Here is a 9168-nt window from a genome sequence, read left to right on the forward strand (position 1 = left end):
AGTATTTAAGCAGTATTAACACCAAAATAGACCAAAATGTCATATGTAAATTAACAACACATTTCCCTCCTGCTGGCTTGAAAACTAAAAAAGGAAATAAAGCATACTTGAAACCTCTTGAAATGTCTTAGAAACACCTGACTTTAAAAGCAGCTGGCTAGGCAAGTTCCACTGGGAGCTTCATCGCCTACTGCATGACTCACTACATGGTTTTCCTCTCAGCGTTACTGCTTCCTTCACCAGAAAAATACTTGCGAGAGAAGAAGATGACAGAAAACATACCACAAAGGCTGCTTGGCCTTTGCTGTTTGCCTAAAACATTATGGCAGTCAGTGTCACTGAAATTCATGTGAAATAGCCTCTATAGTCACTATGAGCCCAGTGTGTTTAGTGCTGATGGCAGCCGGAAATGACAGCTGTCATTCACACATGGCTTTTTTGAACGGGGGAACCATTAAGGGCAGAGGATTGAAAAACGATCAGGATCACTGATCAGCACATATATAGGCTCACTGCTGCCCATATGCTCAAAATCTCCCCAAAGAAGAACAAGAGTGGAATGTCAGTGAGTGATAGTCAGATTGGATCAGCTGTGGGTGATAAGGAAAAAAAACCTTAGCACAGGAAGCAGCAATGCAAGGGAAAAGGTCAAATGGGGTGCCACACATTCAATCATTCTTTTAGCTGCACTGTACAGTAGTTACCCTCTTTTCACTTATTTCCCTCCCTGTCAGTAAGGCCGAGGAATTCTTTTTCTCTCTCAATAGCAGTACTTACCTGCAACTCCACAGCTAAAAAAACTGTTTCCAGTTAGTAGACAATAATGGTCTTTATCTATTGATCATATTATAAATCACACAGAGGCTCTTTTTGCACCTTATTGGTATACTTATCTTGTTGTCCTAACTAGCACCTTTGTACTGTGACAAATACTTGCAAGATACTGTTAACATGTTTACTAATTTATAATTAACCTGTGTCTAAATTCCCATACTCCTACGCTTCTTCAGTAGACCTGCACTAATTTTGTTATCAATCAATCTGTGGCTATAAATATTTGCTTAATCATTAAAGCGAAAAAGAGCCCAGCAAAGACATTAAATATACAATGATTTAATTGATTGAAAATAGTCCTCACATTTAAGAATCTGGAACCAGAGATTGCACAACCCCACTCTATAATGAATGTAAAAAAAGACCTTAATAGAATATGCGTTCAGTACTATATAGTTTGTTTATTCCTACAAAAATATTCCACCATCTTTCTCCTGCTCTTTCTATTCAGCTGAAGAGTGGCAGCGTTATCCTGGAGCATCAAACGTGTTTGTATACATACTCAGGGGGCATCTCTTCATGCTGACTTTGCTGATGGCAGAAATAAAGTCAGAGGCCCATCAGTCAGAGAGGTAGGAGTGATCTCTCTTCCTCCACAGTTTTACATTGAGGATATAAACTGATCTCTGTCACAGGAGGTACAAAGCAGCCTTGCCAGAAAGTACACAAGCAGCTGTAGCATATACAGGAGCAGGATTATTGCCACAGTGGAGCTTTCTATTTAGATATTATACTGGCTGTACTCAAAGCTGAAGCACCAGATGTGCTGGTGTGATTTCCTGTTGGGTTTAGAATCTGTGCGATGCTTCATAAGACAGAGAAAGGAAAGGGGCTTGCAATATTCATGTAAAAAGAAGGAGGAGTTGATATGTGAGAAGAACAACACAAGTATCAACACATACAGCTGTTGGCTCTTAGCATACAGGATATTGGGTGCTATATTTTTCTGTTGCATAGTCAAATGAACCTACCACATTAATCAAAGGCATCCTCAAACACCAGCAGCTTCTTAACTGTGTCCCGTCCTCTCTATTACAGATAGGTTGTGACTGATGGAGCCCAGAGGTGTGTGAGCTGCCGTCGTGGGCTCATCTGTTCCATGACGGCCCTGAGGCGGTGGCTGTCACCAGCAGAGCAGACCTCCTGGTCCCGGCCGTGGTTTCCGTTAGGCGGAGGCTGGTTAATGAGGACGTTATTAGATCTAGCGTCTTCAGCCTGACACAAGCCTAGCCGCCAGCACAACTGATTTGACCTTTTTCCACCTGCTCTCAAGATGAATAACCAGGAGCTTCATGCAATATAGTAACAGGAAGAGGAAGGTCATAGATATTGTGCATTATTTCTAGGAAGGGATTTGATTTATGACACAATTCAATTCCAAAAGTATGTGTCGTATAGTGTTCTTTTAGGTGACTTTAGGTTCTAAGTTGACTGACTTTTTGAATGATCCAGATACAGTACTTCAACAGACTCAACTTTGCTTTTGTTATTGTATTATTATTTTCATATTACCAATTGTTACCAGCCACACACAGTGCTGTTTTGAGCTAAGGCTAACGCCATCATGCTAACATGCTCCCAATGACAATGGTAAAGGAATAGTTTAAACATTTTGAGAAATACACTTGTTAGCTTTCTGTTGGAGAATTAGATGAGAAGATCAATACCATCGCATCTCTCTCAATCAAAAAATATCATCCAGCAGCCAGTTAGCTTAGCATAAAGACAACAGGGAAAACAGTTAGCCTAAACAAATCTGCCTACCAGCACCTCTGAAGCTCACTAATTTACACGTTATAGCTTGTTTGTTTAATCAATCAATCAATCAATCAATCAAACTTTATTTATATAGCACTTTACAGCAACCAGCAGGTATCCAAAGTCCTTAACATCGAAACCAAGAATAAAAACACATATCATACAATATAAAGAAAGAACATGTAAAATCAGAAATAGTTACAGAGAAACAGAAGAATGAAATCGTCACACCACTGCTACGTATTAAAAGCCTGACTAAACAGATGCGTTTTAAGTTTGGACCTAAAAAGAGCTACATCTGTAATAGTGCGGATATCAGGGGGTAACTTGTTCCAGAGTCTCGGAGCAGCAACTGCAAAAGCCTGGTCACCCCACCGTTTATATCTAGACCTTGGCACTTCTAAAAGTCGCTGGTTTGAAGACCGCAATGACCGGTTGTGCTCTCGCAAAGTTAAAATTTCGGACAAATACTCCGGGGCCAGACCATTTAAGGCCTTGAAAGCAAACAATGAAATCTTAAAATCGATTCTAAAACGCACAGGGAGCCAATGAAGGGTGTAGAGAACAGGAGTGATGTGTGCACGTCTAGATGTGTTTGTTAAAAAGCGAGCAGCTGCATTTTGCACAAGTTGAAGACATGCGATAGAGGTCTGATTCAGACCAACGTAAAGAGCATTACAATAATCCAACCTAGAACTAATAAAGGCATGAATTGCCTTTTCTAGATCGTGCCTGTTGAGGAAAGGCTTAACTTTAGCCAGGAGACGAAGCTGGAAAAAGCTCATTCTAACAACATCACTGATCTGCTTGTCAAATTTCATGCTGCAATCAAAAGTAACCCCCAAATTTTTGACAGCTGACCTAGTGTAGGATGCTAGAGCTCCCAAACTCAAAGCTGCCTGAAGTACTGAAAATAATACACTCCGTTTTATCTTCATTCAAATTAAGAAAGTTTTCTGAGTTTTTAGAGTTTTAGTCTGTACAAAAAACAATGCGTACACGTATTTCACAAATTGTCAAACGATTCCTTTAACATGCTGATGTTCAGCAGGTATAATGTTTATAATGTTCATAATATTAGTTTATTGTGTGAGTAATGCTAACATTAGCTAATTAGCACTAAACACAAAGATGAGGCTGATGGGAATTAACTCATTTTGCTGGTATTTGATCATGAAACAAAGTATTGAACAAATTAAAGATTTGACCTTGTGATGGTGCTAAAGAAAAAGTAAGAGTTTAACCAAACTTACTACAATTCATCCTGAGAGGAGCTTAAAAATATCTGAACCATATTTCCTGGAAATCCATAAAATAATTGTGGAGATACTTTATTAAAAACAAAAATGTCAACCTGATGGTGCTAGAGGAAAAGTCAGGGGTTTGCCAAAGTCATGAGTGACATGAATGTTATAAACTTAGTATATTTTAAATGAGATTTTTCAGTCTTCACCAAAGTGGTGGAATGACCAACCAACAGACCAACATTGCCATTTCTAAAACCACTCAGCTGCTGTGCATGAAAAACATTTCTTTCAAGTCATTTAAGAGAGCAAAGTCTGTAATAAAAGTTTGTGTCAGATTTGCACATTAATTAACTCTTTGTTTAATTAAAAAGTGTTAAAATGACAGAGTGTGAAGTGATTAAACAAGTGCTGTTATTTTTTTTTATCTGAATCACTGACAGAGCCACTTAGGCACTGCCCTCAATATGTCCTCCTTGGTGATAGGTAATTGTTGTGGCTCCATCACTCCGCTGAACGGTGTCATTAGCTATGCACCAGCTGCAGAGAAAACAGCAGCTACTGAAGCTATCACACTGTCATATGCTGAAAACAATTTTGTTGCTGCCTTTAGATGTCTGTCAACTTCAACAGAGCGCAAACCAAGTGTAAAAACTAGCTCTCATTACTGTGTAGGCTTGTGCACTGCTGAACATTTGCTTGACAGGGCAAATTTACAACAGATGAGGACTAAGCAACAGCAGAGAGCCATTTGTTTTACCGTTAGTCCTGAGACGACAGTAAACATTTCACTGCCACTTACAGTGAGGTAAAAAAAATGCATTTAAACATAAACATTCACAGTCAGAAAAGCACAGTTTTCTTACACAAGAGAACTAGGAGCAAATTAGCTTTGTTTACCGTTTTGCATTTATACATCAACATAATTATCACCACTTTGATGGAAGAGAGCTGTTTTCAAGCTTAAACCAATTTTAACTTTCAACTGTCATCCCCAAACCAGAGCCATTCTATCATTTTGAAGACCTAATGTGGGCTATTAGTATGCACAATGAGGTGCACTTCATCTTCACACACAGAGAGCAAATTAACTTCAAGCCCAGGCACTGTAGTGGTGTTGTGTAATGGTGGACTATAGGGTTTGCTGTTGTTTTTCTGCAGTTGGTTGCACAGTCAGCTCGGGACAGTATGCTGTAAACACCACACATGACATCATGTATTTATCCCTCTATCCAGTCAGTTATTTGGGCAAAGAGACAACATACTATCCTTTTTAAAGTGCATCTATTTCCAAAATGGCATTTTGGGCAGCAACATTCACAGAGCATCTATGCTGGAAACATGTTTGAGAGGAACCTCAGAAGATGACAGAATAATGTCCTCTGTGACAGCTAATTTGGCTGTGTGGGAGTGAGAGGGAGCTGTTGGAGTGTTTATTTCCCTCAGAAAAATCAACATATCTGATCTCGGGTGGGAGGAAGAGTCATTTTCCAGAGTGAATTTTCTTCCTCACCGAGAGTAACGGCTGTCACAGGCTGCACAAAATTACTGCCTCCTATTTTTACAGGATGCCTTTTTTAAATTGAGATTAGTCACAGAGGTTGTGCTGTTACTAAATGCATGCATTCGACAGCTTCTTGCAGGCAACTTAATGAATGTAGCAGCCTCGGATGAATATGTATGCGAGAAACAAAGACAAAATAAGACGTGCAGAAATATACAAAGCAGGGACAGAGCAGGTCCAACAGCATTATAGCTGATAGCCTTGACAATGTGGTGTATTCTTCAAATTTTGGCACCAGTAATTACAAGCCACATTTGCATGCCAAGTGCAGCAGAATGTATGTTTTTCTACAGTCCTTTTGCAGAGAAGTTGTTTAATGGTCCCATGGCATGAAAATTTCACTTTATGAGGTTTTTTAACATTAATATGAGTTCCCCCAGCCTGCCTATGGTCCCCCAGTGGCTAGAAATGGGTATCCTGCTCTGCCTTTGAGAACATGAAAGCTCAGATGGGCCGATCTGGAATCTCCTCCTTATGAGGTCATAAGAAGCAAGGTTACCTCCCCTTTCTCTGCACCCAGAGAATTTGGCCCACCCATGAGAAAGAGAGCGACATCATGGCTTCAAAACAAGCAAGCATGGCAGTTGGTCAAGGCCACACCCCCACCCTCCACCTTGCCCCCCTTTCTCCTCCTCATAGCATTTAAAGCTACAGACACAGAAATGGCTCATTGTGGGACTGGCTCTAGTGGCTGTAATTCTGCACCAAGGCTGAATTTCGGGAAAGAGACTTCAGATACAGTATTAGGGGACCACTAAGGCCTATATAAAAGCATCCAAAAAGCAGCATGTCATAGGACCTTTAAGAAAATTTGAAATTTAAGAGTTTCTCACAATATGTTAAATGTCTTAAATTTGCCTTAGCAGCTAAATGAGCTAAAACCAAACGTATACATCGAGACGTTTGCCTCTTTATCACATTTTGGTTAATTAGCAAGGAATTTTACAAGGCAAATTTATCTTTTATTCAGTCTAATTATTCAGTCTGCATAAATTGTGGTGAGATTTATTTCCTTTGTTAGAGAAAATGTGAGAGCTTGCTAATCCAATAAAATTAGTACTTGCATCAGTGAATCTTTTCTTGCTGTTTAATGTAAGGTTGTGATAAGTGTTGCATCATTGGATGATCCAAAAGTTGACGATATTTATAACGCAGTCTCTTTTGCTATGACAAGAAAAATGTGCATACTGTAATTTAAAATTCTCCTCAACACACTGTGATTTAAATACATAAGTAAAGTTTTTTCCATTGTCTGTGTCAAGAGCAGCATAAGTAAAAGAGTAAATTAGACAACTGGAAAGCTAATTATGAGGGCAAACATATAAGGGTGTTTATAGAACATACAGTACAATGCTCTCTGAGACTAATTCCCACAAAATTAAGACACATACACCCACCTTCTCCCCTTAATTGTGAATTTGATGAACATCTGCTGTTCGGGTGACAAGCTGAAAAAGCTCAACAGGTTTCAATTATAATCCAATATCATCAATGTTATCGCAGCAGCCTGCAGCATGAGCCTGTCCCCGCGCCAAGAGGTAATAAAAAGGTGAACAGCCGAATTATTGTACTTGTTTGAATCACGCAGTGTCCCTTGACAGTTTGAGTGGCTGTCACATTTATTAACACTTCACACAAAGCCCAGTGTTGTTGTTGCCTCAGGTGGGAGTAACTGGCCATATGAAACTGAGTGAAATCCTCAGAGAGAATCTAAAAGAAGAAACGACAGCAGCAGCAGAGCCTAGAAAACAAATGTATTTTTTGAAACAAGATTGGCGTCTCATGAGTGTTTTGTGAAATATGTATCAGTTCAGTGACTTTTTCCTTTTTTCTGAAACACTAAATCCAAGTTTGTGATTCATCAAGTCTTTTGGTAGGTGTAGGAAAGCAGGCATTTGATATTCTGGTACATTTAAAGATGCACTAATCAATTTTGTTATACAAACCATGGGTCAAATGACTACATACATATTATGTGAAATGGGTTGCAAACCAATCTACAAAGAATTATCCTCATCTTTGCTGTTCCCCTCAGTGCTATGGAGCATTTTAACGTCTTGCAGCTCAATGTTTTGGTTCAAAAGCCCACTGTAGTTGTATTTGTATCCCTCCTTTTTAAGTGCATTTTTATTGTATCGTGACTGTATTGTATTTTAATGTATTGTACTTTATTAATAGTAGTGTTTTATGTTGCAACTGTATTTAAGTACTTTAAATACAGTTTAAGGTACAGTTTAAGACACCTTAATTTCCCCGCGGGGATAAATAAAGTTAACTATCTATCTATCTATCTATATAATTTATTGTTTTGGTTTACTCTGACAGCTCTCATCAGCGTCATTTCCAGCAGCAGCAGCAGGTAGCTGTTTTTCAGGAGAAAGCTTGACCAACTTACCATCTATACACTATCTGCCCGGAATCAAACGATGACAGACACAGATGAAGTTAGCAACTAGCTGGTGAACACGGTAGAGCATTTAGAAGAGCCAGATATTTCTTTCAGGAGTTGGTGGAGACCAATAACAGAGCTAAACACTGGACCTACATTCACTGGGTGGCTCTGTGTCTGCTGGATGTGTAAATAGGCAACTGTTTGCTAACAGTTGTGACATATTGTCACATTGTCACATTAGTGACAATGTGACAATATGTCAATATTGTGTCAACAGCTTATTGTGCTGGCCAAAAGAAAAAGTAGAGAGTGTTTTCAGAATTAATTGCACTTGAAAAGAACTAATTAAATTCTTCCTGTATCTCCCAGCACCTCCAATTTCATAATAATTGCCCAAAACTGATGAAAGTCAAAGATAATCACCTCTGCAACTGCTGTTTTTCAGGCTACTAGTTCAAACCTCTTCACCTCCAGACTGAAAGAGGCTAAGGGCATCATGAAGGTGATGAGAGGAGAGTGTCTGATTCATGCAGCCTTCCCCTCGGCCTCCATGAGCAGATGGTGAGTTGGATCAGTGCCTTTGGGTTGGCTGCTATCATCTCATCTGTGGCCTGTCTGTGGCAAACAACAGCTGCCTCTCGGGTAGTAAACGTATTGATTATAGGTGGCACTGATCTCTAAAAAGTCAAGCTGAGGCATCTGGTGCTCAGTGGTAGAAAGCGAGAACACGAGGAGGAGCACACTGCTTTTATACCAAACAGTAATATCTAGATGTATTGCACATTTCAAGTGATTCTTTAAAGCCCATGTTGCAGGTTAACAACGACTGTCGATGAATGGGTACAGAAAGCACTCAAGATATGTATATCATTTTAAAAATGTCTCCAAATGGTGTTTAATGGTGTTAAAGGCCGTTTTTTGTCGTTTTTGGTATTAGCAGGGTTTTTTTAACGCAATTCGGTGATGACGTCACGTTGGGGAGACTAGCCTCAGCCTAGTATTAGAACTATGGCGACTGACTGGGGTGAGGAAGAGGTGGCAAGAGCCACTAATAACATGTAAAATAACATAATCTGCGCTATCTACTGCTGAACACTCTCTTACTCGTCTCTCCTCACTCTCAAGGGTCTCAAACATGGTCTCAAAGTGCGGGCTTTGGTCTGTCGTCTCCCCAACGTGATGTAATGCAATGCATTGTGGGGGAAACAAGAATCATTGCAAACCACTGTAAAATACTACCTACTTTTTCGTGTTGTATTCCGTTTTGTGATACCCAACAACATCAAATACAATGGATAACAGTTTAAAGCAATTTGCGCAAATTCGTTGGAAAATGAACCCTACAACACAGCCTTTAACAGCACTGAGGAAGTTAA

Source organism: Sander lucioperca, chromosome 8, assembly GCF_008315115.2.
Source record: "Sander lucioperca isolate FBNREF2018 chromosome 8, SLUC_FBN_1.2, whole genome shotgun sequence".
Taxonomy (NCBI): domain Eukaryota; kingdom Metazoa; phylum Chordata; class Actinopteri; order Perciformes; family Percidae; genus Sander; species Sander lucioperca.